This window comes from Felis catus, chromosome C2 (genome assembly GCF_018350175.1).
Source record: "Felis catus isolate Fca126 chromosome C2, F.catus_Fca126_mat1.0, whole genome shotgun sequence".
In the NCBI taxonomy this organism is placed as follows: Eukaryota; Metazoa; Chordata; class Mammalia; order Carnivora; family Felidae; genus Felis; species Felis catus.
This window is the reverse complement of record NC_058376.1, coordinates 16,535,983-16,563,758: the sequence shown is the minus strand read 5'-3', so window position 1 is coordinate 16,563,758 and position 27,776 is coordinate 16,535,983.

Here is a 27,776-nt window from a genome sequence, read left to right as displayed (position 1 = left end):
CCTTTTTGTGTGTGTAGTGAGAACACCTAAGACCTCTCTTTTAACAGATTTCAAGTATACAATATATAATTATTGACTATGGTTACCATGCTCTGTATTTGATTTCCAGAACTTTTCATCTTCTTTTTCCAACTCCATTCTAACAGGGCCAGCATTTCTGGATCCCTTCAATAGACTTCAGGAAGGTATTGTGTCTGTTTTGCATATTTTAATTTTCACTTTAGTGGTTCTGTGTCAAAATATTCTTATTTTACTCTAAAAGGTAATTTCGAGTGGTATGGGTTATAAAAATCCAAGTGTGAATGTCCCACTCGGTGCTCTTTGCAGTTATTAAATAGCTGCTGAAATGTGCAGAGACAACATTGGTGGAATTTATTAGACATACCTATTGGGAGTGGGGATAGCTTAATGAGGTAAGGTGTGCATTTGATAAGTATAAAAATGTTCAAACTCCTTGACACATAACTATTCAATAAATAAATGTTAGACATTATCGTAATCTTTCAATCCATCCAGTTTTAACATCTCTGATATCAGTGCTCCCATAATCTAGTTTATCTACGTAATTATTTGTAGTTGCCAAGTAAAATTCCAAAACTCAGACGGAACGTCAGTCCCACAATGCCAGAAGCCACCTACCTTCTGGTTGTGTTTTTCCTCATTAAGAATTGTGTGCTGTCTGGGTCGCCTGGGTGGCTCAGTCAGTTAAGTGACCGACTTCGGCTCAGGTCATGATCTCACAGTTTGTGAGTTCAAGCCCTGCATCGGGCTCTGTGCTGACAGCTCGGAGTGTGGAGCCAGCTTCAGATTCTGTGTCTCCCTCTCTGCCCATCCCCTGTTCTCTCTCTCTCTCTCGCTCTCTCTCTCTCTCTCTTAAAAATAACAAAAAAGGGGTGCCTGGGTGGCGCAGTCGGTTAAGCGTCCGACTTCAGCCAGGTCACGATCTCGCGGTCCGTGAGTTTGAGCCCCGCATCAGGCTCTGGGCTGATGGCTCGGAGCCTGGAGCCTGTTTCCGTTTCTGTGTCTCCCTCTCTCTCTGCCCCTCCCCCGTTCATGCTCTGTCTCTCTCTGTCCCAAAATAAATATAAAAAAAACGTTGAAAAAAAAAATCTAAAAAAAAAAAAAAATAACAAAAAAATTTAAAAAAAAGAATTGTGTGCTGTCAATCAATATCAATGTATTAGTGGTGTTAGAATTGATGATGATGTCTGAAATGCTTTCATCACCTGGGAGAAGGAAGTTGCACAAGATTTTACCAGCTTCTGGTAGCATTGTTTCCTCTCTCACAGAAGATGTAGGCTTTGGCTTAACTAAATCTCTCTTAATTGGCTTCAATGACGTTTCATTCCAATGATATGCATTTCCACAGCTCGTGTTGCAGCAGCTCCCGCTGCAGCAAATCCACAATAAATGATCCAGAAAGTACGTTCCCACCTTAAGAATCCTCTGTAACTCCTAGCAGTACCAGCACTGGAATACACTCCCTCATTCCACATGCCCGGGGGCTGAATGAATTTGGGGTGGGCCTGATGGAAATTACATCCCAGACCTACACGCTATGCAACATACTCAGCCTCTCTGGTTTCCTTCTGCTTTGGTTTACATGGGAACCTGTGTTTGTAATGGAGTTTTGTGTTCATCAGCTGCAGATAAAGTCCTCCTGGTATTCCCCGTGCCACATAAGTCTTTTTTCCTAACATTTATCCAAACATATGCTTTGATATGATTTTTAATTGATTTCAGTCTTCCCACTACCAGATGTCAAGTACCACAAAGGTAGAGCAATCTTTCTTTGTTGGGTTTTTTTTTCCTTTTGGTTGGTTGGTGGGTTGGTTTTGGTTTTAATTTGCTTGCCAGTTTTGCTCGCATTGAATCCTTGTTATATCTAACAATAACCTAGAACATGGTAGGTGTTTAAAAATGTCTGTTTAATTAATTAGTTAATTAACTTCACTTTTATGTTTTCTTATGTTTCCGTAGGTGACATTCTATGAAAATACTCATTTGACCCCATCCTTCCCCTGATCCCTATGCCTTACAGAACAAATGGTTTTGTTGGCATTAACATACTTCTACAAACCGGATTTATGAGCAAGCTCCCACCCACAGCACAACCTCCAGCTCCATTACCATCACAGTTCTTATCTTTTGTTAAGAAACCACATCCCTTCCACCTTTTCTCCTGTCCTGTTAGGCTTCCTTCCCTGTATCAGCCTTGTGCCATGGAAGAAATGATGTGGGAGAAATCATTCTTTCACCTTCTACATAACAAAATTTTCTCGATTCTTTCTTCTTGCCCCAGAAAAGAAGTTTATGCCATTTCCAAAACATTGCAAAATGGCTCTGCCAAGCTTGCTCTTCCCTAGCTGTGTTTCTGGCCAAACAGAGACGAAGGCTCAGGGTCTCTCATTTTAGCTTAGAATGGAGAGCTCACCGGTGAACAAAAGTTACAGTGTGAGGAGATAGTTGCTATTATGGAGTTAAGCATGGAGTTCTGTAGGATCTAAGGAGGAGGCATACCCAGATCCACATAAGAACTCAGGGGAAAAGTCAATGGAAAAAAAGAACAACCTGTAAAAAAAAAGACTTGAGTGATAAGCATGCATTTGCTGGGTAAAGGGGAAGGACATTTCGGCCAATAAAGCAGCATAAAAGCAATAGAAAAGAGAGTCTAGGGTGCCTGGGTGGCTCAGTCAGTTGACTGCTGGACTTTAGCTCAGGTCATGATCTCATGGTTTGTGAGTTCAAGCCCCTCATCAGGCTTGCTGCTGTCAACTAAGAGCCAGCTTCAGGTCCTCTGTCCCCCTCTCTGCCCCACTCCCCACTCATGATCTCTCTCTCAAAAATGAAGAAACATTTATGTAAAAAAAAGAGAGTCTACTCAACTAATATGATCAATTCAGCAGTGTGAGTATGTGTGTGGGTGTGTGCATGTGTGTACATGCACATGTGCGAAGAGTTTTAGTGGAGGTGCTAGGGGATTGAATATTAAAAGATGAGTGTACATGAGCTATCAGAGTTCAGCTAAATAAGTATTACTCTACCCTGTGGGTAATTAAATCCATTGTATGTTTACTGGTCAAGAAGATTTCAGACATAAAGAACCAGCAAGTGAAGAATGAGATTAAAAGCAGAAAGAATGGTGCAGCAATTGAGGCAAGAGATGCCTGCAGTTGATGAGCTGATGCTCCAACAGAGCCGGTGGAGAAGAAGACATTGAGGAAGCATGTTAACAGAACTTGGAGATGGACTGGATGAATGCTGGGTATAAGGTAAGAATGGCAATTGGAGTGTCATCTAGGATCCCAGCAAAGATGGTAGAAGAAGCTGGAGGTGAGGAGATCAGCTCAGTAACACGACGAAAGATGGAGATATCCAGGTCAAAACAGAATATTTTCCTTTGGAACTCACCTAAGGAAGGAATCTGTTTTCACAAATTTGAGACCCATCAGCAGCTGAGTGCAGATGAAGGTATGGAAGAAGATAAAGTTACCCTGGTGGCATGACAAGAGAAGAGTACGAAGAACCGAATGCTGGTGAATCCCAACACTGGCATCAGAGGAAGAAGAGCTACAAAGGACATTGCAAAGTGGCCAGGGAAATGGAAGAGAACTCGTGGGAAGTGCAACTTGGAGGAGCAAGTGGTAAACAATACTAATGTGATAAAGAGAGTCAGGTAAGAAGAGAAATAGAAATCTCCCATTGGCTCTAATACCTTGGAGGGCATTGTTGAGGGTTGCTAGAAAATTTTCAACAAAAAGGTGAGGTAGGAAGCCAATATGCAGTGATTCGTAATGTCAATAGGAGAGAAGAAATAGCACGATCCAGACAGTAGCTACATGGGGAAAGTGAGTCCAGGGCGAGTTTCATCTTAAAGGTGAAAAAAGAAAACTTGCTCAAGGCTGAAGATAACATCAGTGAAGAGCAAGGTGTAGAAGATACAGAAAAGGAATACGTTTTGGAACCAAGTTCCCCAAGGCATACAGAAGAGTGGTATTAACTGGGAGTGTGATGCATATGTCCGAGTTAACAAAGGGGCAAGTGATGAGGAGCCAGAAAGTTAAAAAAAATTCACTTCCAAGAACCATTATTTTCTGGTGAGAGCAGAAACGAAGACAGGAGGGGACTGAACTGGCGAAAGCTTGGAAATAACTGCTCAGGAAGTTGGGGAGGGAAACAACCAGAGCTTGGAAGTGGGTGTTTCGAGTTCATGTCTCTTGACACCACATGACCCTGAAGCAGTATGATGAGTCTGGCCTCAAGAGGTATGAACTGTAGGCTGGAGTGGAGCCAGGGGTGAGTAGCTGGCCCCGTTTGTGATAGGGGGGTGGGAAGGAAGGTTTTCACCGAGACTGCTCCTGAGCAGGTGGGACGTGGGCAGCACTACAGGCAGTAGAATCGGCACAGGAATGGGACGTTTGGAGGCATGTCTGAAAGTGCCTTATTTCTTCTGTCTTTACATCTACCACAGCTATGGGATGCTCCTTATCACAGCTTAGCTTTTTATTGATGTCACACTAGAGAGCAAGCCATGTACTTTTTGCTTCCAGGAAATATTTTTTCTGGGAAAGTATGAAAGGCATCCATGTGCTCTCTGAGCTGCCCTGGCCCAACCACACAGCTGGCTCCATCCAAGATCGAGAGGATTTTCAGATGTTTCTCTAAAGCCTGGAGATCTATTCTGTGAATCTCCAATAGTTTATTTCTCTAATAAGAGATACATACTGCTCTTCCTATGTGTCCCAACCCTTCTGAATCATTGTAAAAATTAATTCAGAACACCTTGTAAATATTAACTAATTTAATCCTCAGAACAACCCTCTGAGATGAATACTGTCATTATGCCCATTTTGCAGAAGGGGAAGGGGAAGCCTTAAAAAAAGTTAGGTTTGTTTCTAGTCTCAAAGCCAATAAGAAGCAGAGGAGAGACTTGAACCTGGCAGTCCAGCTCCAAAGTCGGGGTTTTTACTCCCCTATGCCAAGCTGTCCTTTAATGAGCAAATACTTACACTGGGGCGCCTGGGTGGCTCAGTCGAACAAGTGTCCCACTTCAGCTCAGGTCACGATCTCGCAGTTCTTGGGTTCGAGCCCCGTGGCTCGCTCTGTGCTGACAGCTAGGAGCCTAGAAACTACTTCAGATTCTGTGTCTCCCTCTCTCTCTGCCCCTCCCCTGTTTCTATTCTCTCTCTCTCTCTCTCAAAAATAAGTAACTAAACATTTTTTTTAAAAGCCAGCATTTTATGAGGAAAATGTCTAGATAATCCAATTCCTTCTTATCATGTTATAAACATTTAAGAAGAATTGGCAACTAATGATTTCAATTTTGTTGTCTTCCTTAAAGATTATATACTGGGGAGCTGTGCATAAGAAAGATGGCTATTTTTTGTGCTAGAGAATGTTTTCTCCTTCCCCTTGAAATATCATCCACATCGTTGATTTCACCGTGAATCATAGGACACTAGTGGGCTCCCTGGAGGCCAAACCTACTTCAATTCCTTCTATTTCCAGAGCAGGTGTCTATCCAGTCAGTCATAGTCAACTCTATTTTGAGAGCCTTTTTGAATTAAAAGAAGATTGTCTACTATTAATCTGTATTCCACTTGCCATATACATATGTCTCTAGTAAATTTGATTTTCCTTATTTGTAGCCAATTACACATCTGTGTATGCATTATTAATTGCCATGGATCTAATTTTTGTATTGTCATATATATGTGCATTTGTGCCTGGAAATGATCATCCTCTGTTTAAAATTCAAACACACTGTTTCTTTAGCTAATAGCCTACTCTGTCTTCAACAGAGAATGTTTGCTTAGTTTTTAAAGAGAAGGTTGTGGGATTTGGGAAGTTTTATATTTTGACCATTGAGTTGAGCCAAACTCTAAGCACATTTTTTAATGGAAACTCCTTTGATCAAGAGATAAAGTATCATGTTAACCTGTAGCCTTTGGATTTGAAGTCTAAACAAAAGGATAATGTGTGAATTTGCTAATGATTTCCTACTTCTGAGTTAGCTAAGCTTTTTGCTGTTAGCTGTAGAGGCACACAGTTCACAAAACGCTGTCTCCTGGTCACCAGCAAGAAATAAATGAGTTTTTAAGACAAATAAAATTTTAGAATGGTGCCAAAAAGAGAATGAGGAAGACAGTTTGACAATGGAGCAATTAAATTTCCATTGAGAAGAAGGCATCTGACTTGGCATATAATTGAGATAATATTTTTTACTATGATATTAGAAAAAATAGAGGAACGAACCTTGAGTATGCAAAAAAAATAAAACCCCAGATACAAGTACTTATTTCATTTCCTCACTGCAGGAGAGCCTGCCTGAAGCATGATGGACAAAAGTAATTCTAAGTAGTCCTGAGCCTGGATCTGTTACTTTACTCTATATAGCATATTTCAGGAAAGATCCATGACCATGTTTATAGCTAAAACATCATTAGTAATGAATAATGGCTTAGATGACTTCCACAATGTTCTTTTGGCAAAGCCATTCATTCATTAATTCCATTAAAAATTAATTGTTGGGCCTGGGTGGCTCAGTTGGTTGAGCGGCCGACTTCGGCTCAGGTCATGATCTCGTGGTCTGTGAGTTTGAGCCCCGTGTCGGTCTCTGTGCTGACAGCTCAGAGCCTGGAGCCTGTTTCAGATTCTGTGTCTCCCTCTCTCTGACCCTCCCCTGTTCATGCTCTGTCTCTCTCTGTTTCAAAAATAAATAACGTTAAAAAAAATTAATTGTTGGGGGGCGCCTGGGTGGCTCAGTAGGTTAAGCTCAGGTCATGATCTCACAGTTCATGGGTTCAAGCCCCACGTCAGGCTCTGTGCTGACAGCTCAGAGCCTGGAGCCTGTTTCAGATTCTGTGTCTCCCTCTCTCACTGCCCCTCCCCTGTTCACACTCTGTCTCTGTCTCAAGAATAAATAAACATTAAAAAAATTATAAAAAACTATTTGTTGGGGTGCCTGGGTGGCTCAGTCAGTTAAGGGTCGAACTCTTGATTTCAGCTCAGGTCATGATCTCACGGTTTATGAGTTCGAGCCCTGCATCAGGTTCTGCGCTGACAGTGCTGAACCTGCTTGGGATTCTCTGTCTCCCTCTTTCTCTCTGCCCTTCCCCCACTTGTGCTCACTCTCTGTCTCTCTCAAAAATAAATAAATAAACATTAAAAAATTATATGTTGGACATCTACAATGTGCTTGGCACTGCATTAGGTAAGAGAGCAATGTGCTCTTTACTCTCACTGAACTTCCATTCTACAAAGGAAGACAGATAATGACATGTAATTTTAAGTATGATTACATGTATTAGGAAAAGTTAAGTATAAATTACCATGGCAGCAAATGCTAAAGGGGACTTAGTCTTAGGGCACATAATAGATGCTGTGTGCTTGTGAAAAGAAATGATCCAAAAAAAAAAAACATTAGTGTATTGAAAAGCTCTATACCCGACTAATGTTAGCCACAAATTTTAGCATTCATCACATTCTATGTGTATGTATTTCTATTCCACTAAACATAGTTCTTAACTCTGATTATGGATGGGGACCACTTGGAGAACTTTATTTATTTTATTTTTTAATTTTTTTTAATGTTTATTTATTTTGAGGTAGAGAGAGACAAGAGTGTGAAGGGGGGAGAGGCAGAGAGAGAGGGACACACGGACTCCGAAGCAGACTCCACGCTCCGAGCGGTCAGCACAGAGCCCGACACGGGGCTCAAACTCACAAACCGCGAGATCATGACCTGAGCTGAAGTTGGATGCTTAACTGACTGAGCCACCCAGATGTCCCAGTACTTGGAGAACTTTAAAAGCACACTGGCACTCAAGTCCAAGTCCACAGATACTTTAATTTAAGTGGTCTGCAGGGGAGTCCAGGCAGGAGTATTTTTTAAAGCCACCTACGTGATTCTACCACACAGCCACGACCAAGAACCACCACTCGAAGCCTTGAGGAGAGACACACGTGTTATGCCTGTATTTATGCCCACTGCAAGGCACCATCAGTTACACAGACTTAGGGTACAACAAATACTTTTCCATTAGACTGAACTGATTGGACAAGCTCCAGAAATGCATTAGAGACCCCTTCTTTGAAAAAGGATATCTTACTATTTTATGTCCTTCCTTCACTTCTATGATAGCAGCATAAACACGATGAAGACACCATACCAATGTGAGGAATCATCTGCTTGCACCCTCAGAGGGAAAATACGATTATGAGCTGATCATTAAATAACCACAAGGAGTTTGGAATAAGAAATATTCAAATTCACCCACGGCCCATCTAGTTCACTCAGTTCAATTGCTCATACCGTTTCTTCCCATGAGCCAACCCTAAGCCACATTTAGCCACCAACAGCCTGCAGAAAAGTACACACACTCTGAGACTTGAGGATGCTATTCACCTGGCTGGTCCTATCAGCACTTTGCACCAGCCACAAAGACAAAACGTTCAGTCAGCCGAACTCTGTGAATGGCCAAACTGATTGAACACTTCAGACATCTTGGCTAGGAAGAAACAATCTCATGCTTCCCCCATAAACACGAATTCCCATGGAAACCAAACCAGGAGACAGAGAATATTCACTTTATTCACTTTGTGTTAGGTCCAGTGATCCTCATGAGACCTTCCCTGAGTGAGTCTGGGTTCTTGGTATCCAAGCCAGAGTTTTTCTTCATGGCTGGCTATCACTTTGAGCCATCATTTTAACCGAGCTCAGACAACACTTGCCTTGAACGGGCTCCAAGGAGTTTTCCATAGAGAATTTATGTCTATAGAACTGTCTGCTCACCCAGACTCCATAAGCCTTTTGTCTACCCAGACAGGGAAACACACACACACACACACACACACACACACACACACACACACATACCACACGATTATTATTATTAAATTCACTGAATACTATTCTTTATTTTTAAAGTACAGCTGCATTCTTCCCTTACCACAATATATCGGGGCTTTGAAATTTTATATGTACTTTTTAAGACTATTTTAAGGACACCCATGATTTATATCTTAGTCAAATATAAACTGACCCTTATTTTTCTTAACACTTCAGACTATTATGAAATTAAAAAAATACATTTTACTATGAAAATTTACTTTCTCACTTATCTGATTGTAAACTGGGATTTGGTCACATCGGGTCTTTCATTATTTGATGAGGGTGGAAGTGGACGTATAACTTCAAAGCGTTAATACTGATCACTGTTAAACGTGAAACAGAAGTTTGTACTCCAAATATTCACATCTTTATTTGCTTGTCTAATGTCTTAGGAGGAATTCAGGGAAGGACAGAGAAACTGCTCTAAAGGTTTTAGGCAGCAACAGATTTAAAATAGGGAATTTGGTGCTTACAAAATCATTTGAAAATCTGAAAGAACAACTTCTAGTCTTGGCCTAGAATGACCTTGGGAACAACCAAAACTGGAATGACCTTGGGAATAATTACAGTTGACCCACTAGTGCTGCCTGTGGAGCTCTGCTGGAAGAAAGAAGCGCAGATGACCTGCTCCAGTGACCTCTCCACATCCAGGCGGCTAGAGAATGGATAATCGGCAGCCACAATTCTGAAACTGAAGGCCACATCCAGGTGCCACCACGTCTGTCTCTGCTTCTTGACACCCTGAGAACCAGAGAATGCATAGTACAAAACTGAAAAAAAGGCGTCCTGTTTCTCTGACCTTGCTGGCCTGCAGCGATAGCCTGGCTCCTCTCTTCCATCCACTTCCAAATCTTATGTGAGTGAGGCAGACTGGTGGTCCTTATTCCTTCTAAACCCCAGAGGCAAAGAGGTCTGAGAAATATAGTTAATAGGTTTCCAACGTCTTCAACCAAAGGAAGGAAGGGCAGAAGCTGTGAGTACATGCGGCACAGATATAAACAAGGATAGGCACCGTCCATTACCTTGTTTACAAACTGAAATTGGATACCGTTAGATTATACATTCTCATGAACCAAAGTCCCCTGCTACGTTGTTTTCAGAGGCAAATCAGCACTATATTGTACATCTGAAACTAATAGAACACCATATGTTAACTATACAGAAATTAAAATTAAAAACTTAATAAGAATAATTTAAAAAAAAAATAGAGGCAAACCAAGGGCATGAAGATCACCCTTGACCAGTACTCCCAGATTTCCAACTACGTGATGCTTCTACTATGCAGCTTAACTTATATGTCTCATTTTTGCCATTAAACGCATAAAGCTCACTCTCAACAAGTTTTGTGTTCTATAGGACAACTGTTTTGTGTTCTATAGGACAACTAGAAATTCACACTCAGTTAAGGAACACGAGATAAAGTTGCCTTTTAACAGGTCCATTTTTCTGAGTGTATTTCACTCATAACAATAATAACTGATACCTCAAAGCAAATAAAGTATTTTATGATGTGGCTTAGTGGTTCTATTCATGCTTCTTCAGGAAGTCAAAAGACCACAACACAAGTCTGAAAAAGAATTAGCCTCTGTTTTTTATTAAATATGTATTGCTTAAAGCTATGGCAAGAGAAAAAAAAAGTTACTGCTGATTCATATAAGTAATATTTTTTGGGGTCTGTTAAATAATGAAAGCTATGAGGGTAGTGGCAAAGGATAAAAGAAATTAAACACAAGTACTTCATTTTAAAAAGCAGTCTGCAAGTGTTTTCATGCATAGTCTTTTGGTTTTTCTTACATACCCTAGGCACCCAGGAAAGAAAATGTATCTAGAAAGGTCAATTCATAAAAGTTTATTACAGAGATGGCTGAAACATGGTTAAACTAAAACACTGATCCTAGAATCATTTATTCAATAGAAACTCAGTAGGGTGATTCTTAACAAACTTACATGGCTACATATTAATGTTTCATCTTTAAAAATCACTTTTTAAACTAACAAAACCATCTTCACATGTTGCAAATTAATCCAGTGATGAACCTTTGGTCCTTACAAACCATTCACTTCTCTCAAATCTCCTGGCTTCTAAATGTATAATCAGAGAATCCGTAGAGGGAAGGAGTCTTACATGTTATTCACATTGTGCAATTCCTTATATATTTAATTTTTAAAAATCTAAAACTGTTTCATAAACAAAAATATTAAATTTACTAAATCATGATAAAATGCACATAGAATATCAATGAAGATGAACATTTTATTGTCAAAATAAGTATCCTTGGGGTGCCTGGGTGGCTCAGTCGGTTGAGCTTCCGACTTCAGCTCAGGTCATGATCTCACAGTCTGTGGGTTCAAGCCCCGTGTCAGGCTTTGTGCTGACAGCTCAGAGCCTGGAGTCTGCTTCAGATTCTGTGTCTCCCTCTCTCTCTGCCCCTCCCCCACTCTCACTTTGTCTCACTCTGTCTCTCAAAAATAAATAAATGTAAAAAAATTAAAAAAATAAGTATCCTTTTCAGGCATATGATAGAAATAATTGTCTATTCATGATATACCCAGAGACAAAAACTGGAAAAATCTGGGAAATATTTGAAAATTTGGTTCACAAAATACCACGTATCTGCATATATAAACGTATCAGTATATTTGGGCTTTAAGTTTCCATCTGGAAGTTTTCTGTAAAAACACCATTTTAGTTTTCATAAATACGTGCCTGAAGTTTTGGAGAATAACAGTGATAATGATGCTACCCCCTCCAGACATCACGTTCAGGGTAGAGACTTGGCAAAATATGCTTCATCTGCTGTAGTTGAGTCCAGTTGCAAAAAAAGAAAATTTGGGAAACGTAATTTCAGAATTCCTCAGTTCATTATTGCAATCAGAACACGGAGAAATTCCACATGGCCAAACACAAAGTATGAAGACAACTCATCTTATTTTATGTATCATGATATAATTTGTGAGCCAATTTAATTAAACATATACCATGGGGGCTCCTGGGTGGCTCAGTCAGTTAAGCGTCCGACTTTGGCTCATGTCATGATCTCACAGTTCGTGGGTTCGAGCCCCACAACGGGCTCTGTGCTGACAGCTCAGAGCCTGGATCCTGCTTCAGATTCTGTGTCCCCCTCTCTCTCTGCCTCACCCCTGCTTGTGCTCTGTCTCTCTCTGTCTTTCAAAAATGAATAAACATTTATATATATACACACACACACACACACACACACACACACATATATATACACACATACACACACACATACACACGCACACACACACACCATGAAAAAGTGGGTGCTTCTCCACTTCTTCCAGGTGAAGGGAGCACCATTCATGACCATGTCAGCCAGGGCATCCCTGCTATGCTCTCCTCCTGGCCTCAGGGAACCACAGGCTTAATCTGAGTGCTGAGTGCTGAGTGCTGAGTGCTAAAGTGAAACTGGACACACGTTTCCCAGCCTCCTGCAGGTCCCTGCATCTTGGAAGTGTGAGGTCTGCAAGCAGCAGATCTCATCTGGGCCTTTTCGCTCCGATTTGAGTGACCCACCCCCTCTCGGTTGAGGAAGCTTGGGGTTTTCTAGTCCTGCTGTCACATTCTCCAGAGACAGATTTAGTAGGTTTTTTAAAGTTGATGATAATCTGGTCTGAATCTTTTGAATCTTTCGTCTTCTCAATAGGTTCAGGACTTGGACAGTTAAAGGGGTCCTCTTCAAGCCCAACTTAAGATTTCAGTTTAAACTGCCTAAAGAGTCTGAAGCTCCCCCAAAGCCTCGTTTATCAGAATATCACTTTCAAAATCTATGTGCATCAACCCAAAAGGCTCTACCTATAGAAAGGGCCTCCTGGGGTTACAGCTTTTACATAGTCTTTTTTTGTTTGTTTTTTGTTTTGTTTTTTAAATGAAGAAATTCGAGTGGGAAACTCAATCTATATTTTTTCTTTATATGACTTATTCTGGTAATATGCATCTTTTCATTCAAAACTTTTATTGTCAAAATCAGAACACAGATCACGTATTTAATATAGTCCTGTGTTGCTGTTTAAGAAGAGGTGGGTGGGGTATTGATGTATAAAAGGTTTCCTAATATCAGAACCTGTTGCATACTGCCATGGTCTCCATGTTTGCATTCCCTCAAAATTCATCCACTGAAATCATAACCCTCCCAAAGGTGGGGATATTAATAGGTGGGGCCTCTGGGAGGTCAGTAGATCATGAGGGTGGAACCCTCATGAATGGGATTAGTGCCCTTATAAAAGAGACCCCACAGACCTCTTATCACCACGTGGGGATACAACAACAAGTCTGTGCCCAGAAGAGGGCCCTCACCCTACCATACCCGGTACCCAGATTTGGACTTCCAGCCACCAGAACTAATAGACATAAATTTCTGTTATTTATAGGCCACTCAGTCTACGGTGTTTTGTTGCAGCAGCCTAAAAGGATTCAGACACTTAATCTGCCCAAAATTTCATAAATAATTGGTGAAGGCGTATTTTACTAACTACGTGAAAATTTGTTTTAATTGTGCTATCGCCATTTTTACGCAGAACAAACTCAAATAGGGATTTAGTAATTTTCGAGTTAATGTTATCAATGTAAACCACCAATTTGACTGGGTAAGTAACACATTAGCTACCCTTATCAATTTACCATTTTTCAAAAATTTTCACGGTCTCAATTCTTATGAGACTGGACAAGGGTATAAGGGGGGAGCATTTTGTAAAATGCTGTTAAGTGCCAATGTGTGTACTGTCATGGGGGCCCTGAGCAAACAGGATCTGCATGAGGAGAGGGAGTGACTGAAAGGTCCATATACATAGTTGTTTGTTTGTTTGTTTGTTTTAATGGTTATCATTGGCAGCTGCAGTTCCCATCACTATTTTCCAAATCTACTTCCTCTTGGATTCATAGCTTACCAAAAGCTCCAAAAGCTGTGGTGTAAAAGGAAGCATAATATCCCCTTTGCCAGCCAAGAGTTGTCTCCTAAGCTCTGTGTGTTTTCTGTACCTCATGCACGAAATTTACAAAGAGAGCGCGCACGCGCGCGCGCGCACACACACACACACACACACACACACACATTAAAATCCACAATGCTTGGGGCGCCTGGGTGGCTCAGTCGGTTAAGCGTCCGACTTTGGCCCAGGTCACGATCTCGCGGTATGTGAGTCCTAGCCCTGCGTCGGGCTCTGTGCTGACTGCCCAGAGCCTGGAGCTTGTTTCAGATTCTGTGTCTCCCTCTCTCTCTGACCCTCCCCCGTTCATGCTCTGTCTCTCTCCGTCTCAAAAACAAATAAATGTTAAAAATAAAAATAAAAAAAAATCCACAATGCTTATGGAGGCAAGGGTGTGAACTAATGCACTGAATACTAAAAAGAAAACCTTTGTTCCCAGTGATAACTTGACAAAAATTTGACCCCTGAGTCCTCAGCAAGTCTGTAAAGCAAAAAAAAAAAAAAAAAAAAAAAAAAAATGTTCATCTCAAAGCCTTACTTCTTCCTTCCTTCCTCAGGAATGCACTCTTCCCTTTCAGCACAGGACAACCAGATGGTTTCTGTAATTTCCAACTTTTCATTCAAATTGATTCTCAATAAATAAATAAATAAATAAATAAATAAATAAATAAATAAAACAGTAGGTGCATGCTCGGCAAAAAAAAAAAAAAAAAAAAAAAAATTCCCATACATCTTGAATGTTACGCTCTCCTGACATTTGCATCACCACATGGAAACATCAAGGAGATCATAGTCATTATTTATTCATTTATTTATTTATTTAGAGAGAGACAGAGAGAGAGCACAAGTGGGGTAGGGCAGAGAGACAGGGGGACAGAGGATTCAAAACGGGCTCTGTACTGACAGCAGAGAGCCAGATGCAGGGCTCAAACTCACGAACCTCAAGATCATGACCTGAGCCAAAGTCAGACACTTACCCAACTAAGCCACCCAGGTGCCCCAGATCATAGTCATTTTAATGATGAAGGAATAAGCAGAGGTCTCTTTATTTTATTTTTTTCATTTTTTTAAATATTTATTTACTTTTGAACTTTTTTTTTTAACATTTATCATTGAGAGACAGAGAGACACAGACTATGACCAGGGGAGGGGCAGAGAGAGGGAAACACAGAATCCGAAGCAGGCTCCAGGCTCTGAGCTGTCCTCATAGAGAATGACGCAGGACTTGAACCCTCGAACCGCAAGATCATGACTTGAACAGAAGTCGGAGGCTTAACTGACTGCGCCACCCAGGCACCCCTGCAGAGGTCCCTTTAAATTGTGTTTCTGCCCACACAAGCTGGATTTCTTCAGTGTACTTATTGGTGGGTTTAGAAAGTAATGGCTTCACATCATCTGGACTGAGTGCAGGTGAAAGCAGAATTGACTATATGACAGGGAGTCTGAAAGACGTGGTCCTAAGAAATCATCACTGAGAATTTGAAGAGGGGCAGTGTTCTTACCACACGAATTCCCTCCTCAGGAGATAGAAGGCACCAGGAGAGTTAGTTCCTGCTCTCAGGAAGCCTACATTTCAATGGGTGACAAAGCAAGAAAACACAAATGGCAACGTACTAATGATTATGAAATAGAGGGGAAGAGGAAGGCATGTCTTTGGAAGAGATGTTAGAGAAGAGACCCAAGTATATCAATGGGACAGTGATCTCAAAGTGAGAAAAAAGCTCAGACACATACACAGGGTATGGCAAGGACCCTGAGTTGGTGGTCCCTGAGCCTCCCTCGCCAAGACTAAATACCTACAACTTCATTCCCTTCATAATGTGTGTACAGAAGCAGAAAAACATGCCATTTGTTGAAATCATTATTGACAGCCAAACTGTTGTAGGCAGAAAATCCCTCTTTGTTCCAACAGTTGCCTGCGCTGTTTTAAGCATTGAGAAGAGGAACCCTATCAAGACTGGAGAAAATGGCTGGAAGTCTCAATTACTTGAAACCACAAAATGTCCATAATCAGAGTCACACATGGCACTTTCCTTCTTAGCCTGACATTCTTAGAGGGAAACATTCTCCTCAAACTCAGGAATATTTCCAAAGACTTTATTACTAAAAGTTTCCCCACACTTACTAAACCGAGAACTACAGAAGAAACTCTGGGGGAAGGATTCCCTCTTATTTTAACTTCAGAGTCTCTCAATTTCTTTATTCTCTCTAAATATCACTTAATTATACAACTATACATGTACACGCGTCTGTGTAGTACATGTGGTTGGCAGAATCCCAAGATGATCCCCCCTCAGTTTAGTCCCTGATGTCCACTCACAACCTCCCAGTTATTGCATCAAACTCTAATCTGCATGCTGCTATGAGGGGATTTTTCACATGTAATTAAGGGCACAAATCATTGAACTTTCAGATAAGGGATTATCCAGATGGCCTGACTTAATCACATGATCCTTTTGAAAGCAGAGTTTTCTCCAACTTATTACAGAAGGAAAAGTTAGAGATTTGAGGCATGACAAAGATTTGGTGCATTGGTACTGGTCTGGAATGGAAGGGCCATGTGTCTAGGAACTACAAGAATGTCAGAAGGCTTTGAGGATTTGAGAGTAGTTTCTGACCAACATCTAGAGGGAAAATAGAAAACTCAGTACTTACAGCCACAAGAAAGTGAATTCTGTCAACAACCAATGAGTTTGATGAGGACCCCAACCCCAGCCAACACTTTGATGAAGTCCTAAGCAAAGATTCCACCCAAGCCATGCCCAGATTCCTGACCCACAGAAATTACAAGATAATAAATTCATGGTGTTGTGATAATTTGTTACACAGCAATATGAAACAAATAGAGTATAGAATAATAACAATAAAATGAGAAGAATTCCATCTTCCTCTTTTCATCAAGCTTTTTCATAGTTTGTGGGTAGTCTTATGTGTTACTATTCAGATAATTTATAGTTAATACTTTTTTAGTATTAATCTGTTAGGTCTTTGGGGGGCTTGCAGGATGGGAAAAAATTCTCTTTTCTTTTTTTTTTAACGTTTATTTATTTTTGAGACAGAGAGAGACAGAGCACGAACAGGGGAGGGGCAGAGAGAGAGGGAGACAGAATCAGAAGCAGGCTCCAGGCTCTGAGCCATCAGCCCAGAGCCTGATGCAGGGCTCGAACTCCCGGACCGCGAGATCGTGACCTCAGCTGAAGTCGGACGCTCAACCGACTGAGCCACTCAGGCACCCCAAAAATTCTCTTTTCTTTAGAACTGAGTGACTATAACTCATGCTAAAAGCCAATTCGCCAGGAGGAAAAAAACAACGTAGATGTAGCAAGAGTATTCCTGCGAACAGTACCAGCCAGTTCTAGCAGTACCAAATGTAGGTGAAAAGAAAGAAAGACTAATTGGAGTTCATGCCTGCCTTGAGGAGGAGTGATTTCCGAGTACCAACAAAAGACCAGGTGTGGTAAATCACAACAGTTAACAGACAGATAAGCAGGTTAAACAAGAGTCTTCATTGCCTTCAAAAATCTTTCTCCTGATGCAAACTGGGCTTCATTTGTCCTCTCAAAGCAACCATAGCAGGATGAAACCATATCATGATTCTTAGTGCCAGCAAATTTAGGACAAACCGTTAAAAGCTATTCTTTTAAAACAGCTGCTATTTTTAATCTTTGCAACTTATTCAACTTCCTGGAAAAAATAACATATACAAGTCCACATCTTCCAAACTCCATTTTTTGGGCTTTTTGAAACTGTTTAAATAAACACTAAAGTAGTTTTAATAAAAGCGTGCCAAACTCACCTTCTTTTACCCAGTGTTTATGAGTGCTTCTATATACCACTATGTCACCTGAAGAATTATTGTGGAGGAAAAAAAATGATATGTCACAATATTTTCATATTTAAATGATAATATTTTTAAAATAGTGGTATCATGGCCCAAAATACTGGATTATGTTATTTCAGTTCTATCCTTTCTTAGGACACAGATTAGCTAATTCATATATTCCTGGGCTCTTTGAGGATCCTTACCACCTGGCCTATTAATCACCATGGCCGTTGTACAGGTAGGAGAACTGAAGTCCTTCAAGAACTTTCATTTGAAACCATGGTGGCAAGGGCCAACGAGGGAACTGTTTTTAGGTGAAAATTTTTGTTTGAAGACGCAGAGTAAAATTTCCCATCTGTATATTCTGTTTACATCCAAAAAGAACCTTTAGCTGTTTCCAGTCTCTTGGTTTAGAGCAAGAATATGTGGAAGGCGGTAAGCTCACTTCCAGGTAGAAGACAATCAACATGGCAAGATTCCATTTCCACCTTGGCTCTGTATCTGAACTGAGTGTGCAAAATTTTTCTGTAAAGGGCCAGACAGTAAATATTTTTAGCTTCAAGGGCCAAGAAATATTACATAGATACTTCTACAATAAGAGAGAAAACATATTTCCACAATATATTTATTGATGACATTTGAAATATAATAGTTGAGTATAATTTTTTTGTAATATAGGTCTACTAATGAGAAAAACAGAATTCCTTTGGGGAAGGTTAATATTTTGCTTAATAAAGTTGCTTAATAAAGGTAAAAAACATTCCTTGTTTGTGGGACATACAAAACAGTCAGTGAGCTGAATCTGGCCCAACGGCCATAGTGTATTCACCCCTGCTTTTAAGTGAGGCACTATAGAGCACAAATGTCCTCCCATCTAGCCCCTGGAAAATCCATGCTAGGTTTCTTCTGAAATGATGTGTAAGATGTAATACTCCATAAGTAAATGAGCCTTCATTAATTTAAGGCTTGTAGTAAAAACAGAAGTTATAGTACTACCACTGAAAGAAGCCCAATCCAGCAAATTGAAAATGGTGCTGATGGGAACAGCAGGAAGAACTCAAATCATGACAACAATGTATCCATGATCAAGAGGTCCTGGGAAAATAAGTCCTTGGTCCAGCCTCCTTTTGTGTAGATATTTATAAGGCGAAGACATTTAAAATTGTTCTCAGGCTATGCAACTATGTCCTTTGATTGCCCTCCTCCATGGAGAGGGCCCTAGAGGAGAAGGTCATGTATTCACATTTTCATAACTGTTTTGTTGGCTGTGAAACTTTGAGCCTCTAATGCTGAGATTCTCATGACTGTCATAAGGCTTGATCATTCTGTTCTAATTCTTTAGAGGTGATCTGTTTTTTGACAAAGAAAGAATATAAGATTCTGGGATATAAGGCCAAGAATTTTTAAGGGCTTTTTTGGGGGGGTGGGGGGATGAAGGTGGGAGGACAATGTGGAATTTCAGGGAAGAAGGGACTATCCACTTACCAAATACACATTTGTTGAATGGATGTTCTGGAATTCATGGGTCATGCCATCAACGGATTTTTACTGATGGAGTGCAATAATTCTCAAGAGCCCAATGGGGAGCTAAGATTGTAAGTCTCAGAAAAGTTGCTAAATAGAAATGTGGGAAGAGTCTAAAGATAAACTTTGCTTCTAGCAAGAACTATATCCATGGCTAGAGCTGTTCAACACAATGCAGCTGCCACCATCCTATTGAACAGTATTAGCTTTGAGGATGGATCAATGAGTTATCACAAAACCTTGTGTTCACTCAGGAGAGTGGTTGCCGGTCTTAGAATGTGAACAGAACCCTCAGGTTTGCAGCAGACCTATTCACAGAAACTTGGCAGGCCAGAAAGGAATGGCAGGATATATTCAGTGTACTGAATCAGAAAAGTATGCAGCCAAGAATTCTTTATCCATCAAGGCTGTCATTCAAAATAGAGAGATAAAAAGTTTCCCAGACAAACAAAAAATTAAAGGGGTTTGTGACCACTAAACCAGCCCTGCAAGAAATTTTAAGGGGGACTCTCTGAGGGGAGAAAAGATGAAAAATATATATAGAGAGAGAAATAAATAAATAAATAAATACCAAAAGCAACAAAGATTAGAAAGGACCAGAGAACACCACCAGAAACTCCAACTCTACAAGCATCATAATGGCAATAAATTCATATCTTTCAGTACTCACTCTAAACATCAATGGACTCAATGCTCCAATCAAAAGACATAGGGTAACAGAATGGATAAGAAAACAAGACGCATCTATATGCTGTTTACCAGAGAGCCACTTTAGACCTAAAGACACCTTCAGATTGAAAATAAGGGGATGGGGAACCATCTATCATGCTAATGGTCAACAAAAGAAAGCCAGAGTAGCCATACTTATATCAGACAATCTAGACTTTAAAATAAAGACCGTATCAAGAGATGCAGAAGGGCATTATATCATAATTAAGGGGTCTATCCACCAAGAAGATCTAACAATTGTAAACATTTATGCACCAAATGTGAGAGCACCCAAATATATAAATCAATTAATCACAACCATAAAGAAACTCATCAATAGTTAATACCATAATAGTAGGAGACTTCAACATCCCACTCACAGCAATGGACAGATCATCTAATCAAAAAATCAATAAGGAAACAATGGCTTTTAATGACACACTGGACGAGATGGACTTAACAGATATATTCAGAACATTTCATCCTAAAGCAGCAAAATATACATTCTTCTCCAGGGCACCTGGAACATTCTCCAGAATAGACCATATACTGGGACACTAATCAGCCCTACATGAGTACAAAAAGATTGAGATCAGACCGTGCATATTTTCAGACCACAATGCTATGAAACTCAAAATCAACCACAAGAAAAAATTTGGAAAGGTAACAAATACTTGGAGACTGAAGAACATCCTACTAAAGAATGAATGGGCTAACCAAAAAGTTACAGAGGAAATTAAAAAGTATATAGAAGTTAATGAAAATGGTAACATCACAACCCAAAATCTCTGGGACACAGCAAAGGCGGTCATAAGAGGAAAGTATATAGCGATCCAGGCCTTCCTGAAGAAGGAAGAAATATCGCAGATACACAACCTAACCTTATTCCTTAAGGAGCTGGAAAAAGAACAGCAAATAAAACCAAAAATCAGCAGAAAACAGGAAATAATAAAGATTAGAGCAGAAATTAATGCTATCGAAACCAAAAAAAATAGTAGAACAGATCAATGAAACCAGAAGCTGGTTCTTCGAAAGAATTAACAAAATTGATAAACTACTAGCCAGTTTGATCAAAAAGAAAAAGGAAAGGACCCAAATAAATAAAATCAAGAATGAAAGAGGAGAGATCACAACCAACACAGCAGAAATAAAAACAATAATAAGAGAATTATTATGAGCAATTATATGCCAATAAAATGGGCAATCTGGAAGAAATGGACAAATTCCTAGAAACATATACACTACCAAAACTGAAACAGGAATAAATAGAAAATTTGAACAGACCCATAACCAGTAAGGAAATAGAATTAGTAATCAAGAATCTGCCAAAAAACAAGAGTTCAGGGCCAGATGGCTTTCCAGGGGAATTCTGCCAAACATTTAAGAAAGAGTTAACACCTGAAGGTGTTCCAAAAAATAGAAATGGAATGAAAACTTCCAAACTCTTTCTATGAAGCCAGGATTACCTTGATTCCAAAACCAGATGGAGACCCCACTAAAAAGGAGAACTATAGACCAATTTCCCTGATGAACATGGATGCAAAAATCCTCAACAAGATATTAACCAACTAGCTCCAACAATACATTAAAAAAATTATTCACCACGACCAACTGGGATTTATATCTGGGATGCATGGCTGGTTTAATATCTACAAAACAATTAACATGATTCATCACATCAATAAAAGAAAGGACAAGAACCATATGATCCTCTCAAAAGTTGCAGAGAAAGCATTTGACAAAATACAGCATCCTTTCTTGATAAAAACCCTCAAGAAAGTAGGGATAGAAGGAGCATACCTTGAGATCATAAAAGCCATATATGAATGACCCAATGCTAATATAATCCTCAATGAGGAAAAACTGACAGCTTTCCCCCTAAGGTCAGGAACAAGACAGAGATGTCCACTCTTGCCACTGTTATTCAACATAGTATTGGAAGTCTTAGCCTTGCAATCAGACAATGCAAAGAAATAAAAGGCATCCAAATCGGCCAGGAGGAGGTCAAACTTTCACTCTTCGCAGATGACATGCTACTCTATATGGAAAACCCTAAAGATTACACCAAAAAACTGCTAGAATTGATTCATGAATTCAACAAATTTGTAGGATATAAAATCAACGCACAGAAATCGGTTGCATTCCTATTCACCAACATTGAAGTGACAGAAAGAAAAATCAAGGAATCGATCCCATTTACAGTTGCACAAAAAACCATAAAATACCTAGGAATAAATCTAATCAAAGAGGTGAAAAATCTATATGCTGAAAACTATAGAAAGCTTATGAAAGAAACTGAAGAAGACACAAAAAATAGGAAAAGATTCCATGCTCCTGGATGGGAAGAACAAATATTGTTAAAATGTCGATACTACCCAAAGCAATCTACATATTCAATGCAATCCCTATCAAAATGACACCAGCATTCTTCACAGAGCTAGAACAAAAATCCTAAAATTTTCATGGAACCAGAAAAGACCCCAAATAGCCAAAGCAATCTTGAAAAAGAAAACCAAAGCAGGAGATATCACAATCCCAGACTTCAAGCAATACTACAAAGCTGTAACCATCAAGACACTATGGTACTGTCACAAGAACATACACTCAGATCAGTGGAACAGAAGACAGAACCCAGAAATGGGCCCACAAACATATGGGCAACTAATCTTTGACAAAGCAGGAAAGAATATCCAATGGAATAAAGACAGTCTCTTTAGCAAGTGGTGCTGGGAAAACTGGACAGCGACATGCAGAAGAATGAACCTGGACCACTTTCTTACACCATACACAAAAATAAACTCAAAATGGATGAAAGACCTAAACGTACGACAGGAAGCCATAAAAACCCTCGAGGAGAAAGCAGACAAAAACCTCTTTGACCTTGGCTGCAGCAACTTCTTACTCAACACGTCTCCAGAGGTAAGGGAAACAAAAGCAAAAATGAACTCTTGGGACCTCATCAAAATAAAAAGCTTCTGCACAGTGAAGAAAACAATCAGCAAAACTAAAAGGCAACCAACAGAATGGGAGAAGATATTTGCAAATGACATATCAGATAACGGGTTGGTACCCAAAATCTATAAAGAACTTACCAAACTCAACACCCAAAAAACAAAAAATCCAGTGAAGAAATGGGCAAAAGACATGAATAGACACTTCTCCAAAGAAGACATCCAGATGGCCAACCAAGACATGAAAAAATGCTCACCGTCACTCATCATCAGGGAAATACAAATCAAAACCACAATGAGATACCACCTTACACCCGTCAGAATGGCTAACGTTAACAACTCAGGCAACAGATATTGGTGAGGATGCGGAGAAAGAGGATTTCTTTTGCATTGTTGGTGGGAATGCAAGCTGGTGCAGCCACTCTGGAAAACAGTATGGAGGTTTCTCAAAAAACTAAAAATAGAACTACCCTACGACCCAGCAATTGCACTACTAAACTGAATTTATCCATGGGATACAGGTGTGCTGTTTCAAAGGGACATATGCACCCCCATATTTATAGCAGCACTATCAACAATAGCCAAAGTATGGAAAGAGCCCAGATGTCCATCGATGAATGAATGGATAAAGAAGATGTGGTATATATATATACACATACACATACATACATACACTGGAGTATTACTCAGCAATCAAAAAGAATGAAATCTTGCCATTTGCAGCTACGTGGATGGAGCTGGAGGGTATTATGCTAAGTGAAATCAGTCAGTCAGAGAAAGACAAAAATCATTTGACTTAACTCATATGAGGACTTTGAGAGACAAAACAGATGAACATAAGGGAAGGGAAACAAAAATAATATAAAAACAGGGAGGGGGACAAAACAGAAGAGACTCATAAATATGGAGAACAAACTGAGGGTTACTGGAGGGGTTGTGGGAGGGGAGGATGGGCTAAATGGGTAAGGGGCACTAAAGAATCTACTCCTGAAATCATTGTTACACTATATGCTAACTAATTTGGATGTAAATTTAAAAAAAAAGAAAAAAGAAAATTTTAAAAAAAGAAAAAAAATACCCCAGGAAAAAAAAAAAAGAATGTGAACAGAACCCATGACTGACTCTGTGCATCCCTTCCTCTGGCTCCCTAGTCATAATCTTAACAGGCCCTCATGGGAGCATGTGAGACTAAGATGTGAGACTAAGAAAGTCTTGTCAAGAATGATGCGACCTGACTTGTTGGCTACCAGGTCAGCCGGACCAATTTCATGGAGACAATTAGAAGACACTGGACTCCTAGATCAAAGAGAAAAGACTTTATTATTCATGACACAGAAAGCAGCATGAGCTTCATGCTTTCCCATGTGGATTCTGCAAATAAAGTAGGTTCGCATCATAGATGAGCAACTTCTTACTTATGAAACCTCAATTTTTTATAATGAGCTACAGGCAAACTGCCCAATCTATATCCCAGAGGAATACATTGTCTTTAGTAGAGTGGACTGTAAGCAAACCTGCCTACTGCTCCAAAGAAAGTATTTCTATCTTCCAAGGCTGTTTTCTCTACAACATCTTTGGAAAGATCATCTGGAGTAATTACCATCAGTGTCTTTGCAAGATATGCAGAAATGTGAGAGACACATGGAAAATTGTCTCCTGACAGACTCAGACTTGCTTAAATTCATTAATGTTTCATTCATTCCCTATTGAGCTTCCAGACAATAAATAAACTGTATCTAACTAGTTTTTCCCTTTCTCTCTATTTCCCATCGCATCAGCATTAGCTGATCAGTCATAAAGTAAGCAACCATTTATTGAGCATCATTCAAAGATTTGTATTTATTCCTGTGCTCTTCAAAGTCTTTAGGAGAAATGTTGAGTGAGTCATGACTTCTAACCAGTCCAAACAAGGGGACATGAGCCAAGCCACTCCAATTTCTTGGATTCAATTTTTGCTTACATCTCAATGACCAGAACTTAGTGACATAGCCTCACATATGGGGAGGAGGGGCCTGACAAATGAGCACATTGCCTAGAATAATATATCAGGATTATGCTACTAAGGAAGAATAATGAACATTGGGTACAATTAACATCTTTGCACAAGAAGGAAACTTGCAAACACTATCAGAGATGATACGATTTTTAGAAAGTATTCTGTTGGTACAAAACCATTTTTGTCCCAAATATGAAGTTAGGTATCCCTGTTAAATGTTAGTAACTACCTAACAACCACAAGAAGTTAAGAAATTTGGTTAGGCCACATTTACTTATTCCATTAGACAGAAAAATAAATTGAATCAGTTTAGCATTTTTATGTGCCATAAAATTAATGTAAGATCACCAAATTTTCAAATGCCAGGGAAGTGCCAGAAAATTATACACTACAGACTCAGTGATGCTAAAGACTGTTTCAAAAGATTCTTCTAGAATTTAGAAGAAGTCAGAAATAAAGGACCTGGAGATAAAAGAAAAAAATGAAAAGATAAGCAATCTAAAAAACAGCAGACCTCTCAAAGCTATGTGTTAGCAATTGCAGAAGGAGATACCATGGAAATGGAGATACAATAATCAAAGACATAATAGTTGAGGATCTTCCTGAGCTGAAGAACAAGTAAATGTTAAAAATATTTAATGAAAGTGGAAACATAACTATGATGGAAAATATTTGAAGTTTCTCCAAAGTAAAGAGAAGGAAATAGATGGAAAAAAAAAAAGAACAGGTTAACATATTTCTCTTCTGAAAAAGTACAACTTGAAAATTTACTGGAGCAAAATTTCTACAGAGTTTGGAGGGGTAAACTTTGTGATCCAATAATCTATGCCCAATCAAACTAGGATTTGACTGCAAAGGCAACTAAATGGCATTCTCTTTCATACAAGGATAAAACTATCCATGGATCCTCCCAGAAAAAAAAAAAGTGAAAAAGCACTTTATCAGTTGGGGAATTGAACAAAAATAAGATGTCCATAACATACTGATAGAGGAAATGGAAAATGTGAACTCAAAACATGTTTTATAAATGAACTCTTTTTGTTTAAAAGAAAAATGTGTATATCCATGTAGAAAAGCCTAGAAAAATATAACCAACATTTTAAGAGTGGTTTTTGTTTTTTGGTTTTTTTTTTTTACTGGTGGGAGAAATAACTTTTAATGTCCATCCCTGATACCCGTGCCATCCACTGTAGTAGCCACTGGCCACATATGCCTAGTAAACTCTTGAAATATGGCTATTCCCAGGGAGATGAAAGGAATGCTACAATGTACACCAAATTTCAAAGACTTAATATGAAAAAAGAATGTAAGATAGCTCATTGATAACTTTTATATTGATTTCATACTCAAATTAATCATGTACTGATGTATTGGAATAAATAAAATACAGTATTAAATTAATTTCACCAATTTCCTTTTGCTTTGTTATAAATGTGACTCCCTCCAGAATTTTAAATTACATATGAGCCTCTCATTTTGTGGCTTACATTTTATTTTTATTTTTTTGAACAGTGTTCATCTATGCTTTCTGCTTTTTCTGATACTTTATATAGTGCATGTCTATTAATTTTATAATAAAAAAGAAAGGTCTTTAAAAATATTTTCAGTTAGGGGCGCCTGGGTGGCTCAGTCGGTTGAGCGTCCGACTTCAGCCCAGGTCATGATCTCGCGGTCCATGGGTTTGAGCCCCGCATCGGGCTCTGTGCTGACAGCTCGGAGCCCGGAGCCTGTTTCAGATTCTGTGTCTCCCTCTCTCTCTGACCCTCCCCTGTTCATGCTCTGTCTCTCTCTGTCTCAAAAATAAATAAGCATTAAAAAAAAAATTAAAAAAATATACTTTCAGTTAAAGGTTCAGTAAAAGCAAGAAAAGCTAGACAAAAGCAGCAGAGATAAATGAAAATATATATGAAGAGTCAGGTACCTGCATGGCAATTCTCCAGTAATAAAAGTGGAAAAACATGCAACAATATTTTACAGAAAGATCAGTGCAGGAAAACTAATTACATTTACATTACAAAAGTAAATGTGGTCAGTCAGATAGCTACCAAAAGATTGGTCTGTAAGAGTTGTTCCCAAGGCCTAAGGAGTTTGCAAAGGGTTTACTCTCTCTACAAAACTATTGCATGACTATCCATTCAATCCTTTCACTGATGAACTGGAGGAAGTAAGGCACCTTCTTTCTTCATTATTACCTATATCATTCAGAGAAGCAAGAACAGAGATTTAATGAAAAACAGTTGACTCCATAATTTGAGATGGTTCTAGGACCTAACCTGGGACTTTGGTTCCACATCAATTATTCTTTTCTTTCTATCACCCTGTCTTTTGGAGGCATTTTATGCTGTCCTCCAGCCTCTCAACAAAATAATAGAACTATTTTCTCCTTCCCATGAAAAGGAAGCCTTCCTCATAGAACTTTGTCTTGATTGATTTGGAAGTTGCACATTGCTTTGCTAGTCACCTAACAACAGAAATTAACTTTGGGAGTTCAAAGACTGGAAATATCACAGGACCTTCCTGACTGGCATGACCACTAACAGAGCAACCTACTGCTCAATTTAAGTAATTACTCGGGTGGTAGACAATCTAATAAAAAGTTGAATTTTTCCTTTCAGGAATTTAGCATTTGTTTAACTCATGGCAGAGGAGGTGGAAAATTGTGCCTTTGTGACTGTTGTCAGAGAATCCAGTGAAGGAAATGCTCATTGATGGGTTAGATAGTTCAAGGCCACAAGGAAATGAGAGAAAGTCATGACTGATTAACCTAAAACAACTTCAGAAAGAAATGAAAGAAAATTATGGGGGATAAATTCAAGTATCTGTTACGTGGAATAAAATAATGGTATTTGAGGAGAAGTCATTAAAGTTATAATGTTTGGCTTTATCAGACAAAGGGCAAAGGAACTATGTAAATTTCATTCTTGGCCAGTG